The 1589-nt window shown below is 35.2% G+C and overlaps 1 long non-coding RNA gene across 1 annotated transcript; it reads right to left on the bottom strand.

The window, feature by feature from the left end:
- Positions 1–6: 6 nt before the first annotated feature.
- LOC120787045 lies at positions 7–1326 on the bottom strand. Its single transcript, XR_005706853.1, has 3 exons — positions 1179–1326; positions 734–958; positions 7–630 (listed from the first exon to the last, which is right to left on the bottom strand). It is a non-coding gene; the product is annotated as an uncharacterized LOC120787045 (long non-coding RNA).
- Positions 1327–1589: the final 263 nt, after the last annotated feature.

Raw genomic sequence — 1589 nt, 5'->3', positions numbered from 1 at the left:
GTTTTAGCCCTATAAATTAAAAAACTAAACAACTAAAAATAACATTTCTGTGGTCAAGACACAGAACAAAACTTTTTTCCAGTGTTAAAATCTAATAAGTGAATTCAGTAATACCAATAAAAATTAACGTCAATTTATGAAGTGATTTATTAAATTAAAATTTAAATAATGGTTTTAAAAAAAACTATGAGTAAGAAAGTTATAAAATGATGATCTGCCATTATCTTAAGAAATGAATATCTACAATCTGAAAGCTTTAAAATCATGCTTTGGAATAAAATGCAATGGCGTCTATCTTTAGGCACAGAATTGTTGTTGTGTAACAGGGCAATAAAATGACTGTATGCCTACCTGAGGTCCTGACTATGATTTGGTTACTTCTTTTTTGTTGAGTACTATCAGTACACCAGAAAATGGACTCAGAGGCTTTAAGTGACATGGTTTGGAAAACCCAAGTCGTACTGTTGTCCAACCTAATCTTAATCTTATTAATTGTTCCTGGTTTCCTGTAGACCCAGCAGTTCCATCCCCGCAGACCATCCTCATTCACAATTTGCAGGATAACTGAACTTCCAGTCTGCATCACTGGGTGGCCTGTGCTCATACTGAGATTGGCACTGGGAGAGGATCCTGAATGTAAATAAATAAATTATACTATTAAATGCATGGATTATCTCCCTTTACATATTTGGGAGTTTGAACCATTATACATATATTCATGTGGTACATTTACCAAGGACATCGATGTTAAGGTTGTCACTCTTTTGCCCATTGCTCTCACATTGATAATTGCCGGAGGTTTCGGGGGAAGCAACTGCAATCTCCAAGGTTTTTACTGACACGTTTTGTTCTTTGTTTTCATGGTACCATTTCACTGTGCTCCCACTCGAAGCGCCGTCACAGTTCAAATAAATGAAGTCCCCAGAGTAGATCTCCTTGAATGTGGGTGACATAGAAACTAAAGAGGCAGAGGGACAAAGGAAAACATGACAATACAGGGAAGTGTTTGAGTAGGCATGATGACACCTAGCTCAGTTTATGTCGTTTCTACAACCCAGTACAAAAGAAAGTCGTACTGGGTTATTGCTGCCATCTATTTACATTTCACAAATCTTAGAAGTAATAGAGGGGAAGCATTGAGAGCTGACAAATTTTGCACATGTATGAGCAATGATTACCTTTTGGTGTTTGCTGACATCTTGAAAGGAGCACGAACACTGTAAAAAATATTTAAAAAATGTTTATCTTTAATATAGAATAATGTTTCTAAAAAAACTACTCACATAAATAAATAGCAACTTACCAAATCCTCCTTTTTTTTTTTTTTTTTTTCCATTTTGGTAAAGTGACCCAAGACTTGTTACTCAGTGCTACTGTTACCCTTTGGCCACAATTTCGTTTTATTCAAACTGAAGTGGTGTTTAGTAAAAGCTTTTCACTAAATTGACAGTATAATTACATTGCACTACTTTCATTTGGTGCTTTTGCCCAAAGCACGTTATGATCAGTGAAAAATAAAAGTTTATGTAGTGCGCCTGTAAAGAAAAAGTAAGAACTAAATGATAAAGTCCAAGACCTAGCAGGCTAAA

This window comes from Xiphias gladius, unplaced genomic scaffold (assembly GCF_016859285.1).
Source record: "Xiphias gladius isolate SHS-SW01 ecotype Sanya breed wild unplaced genomic scaffold, ASM1685928v1 HiC_scaffold_1020, whole genome shotgun sequence".
NCBI classification, from domain to species: domain Eukaryota; kingdom Metazoa; phylum Chordata; class Actinopteri; order Istiophoriformes; family Xiphiidae; genus Xiphias; species Xiphias gladius.
The sequence above is the reverse complement of the archived record's forward strand: the minus strand, read 5'-3'. Positions and strand labels throughout refer to the sequence as shown.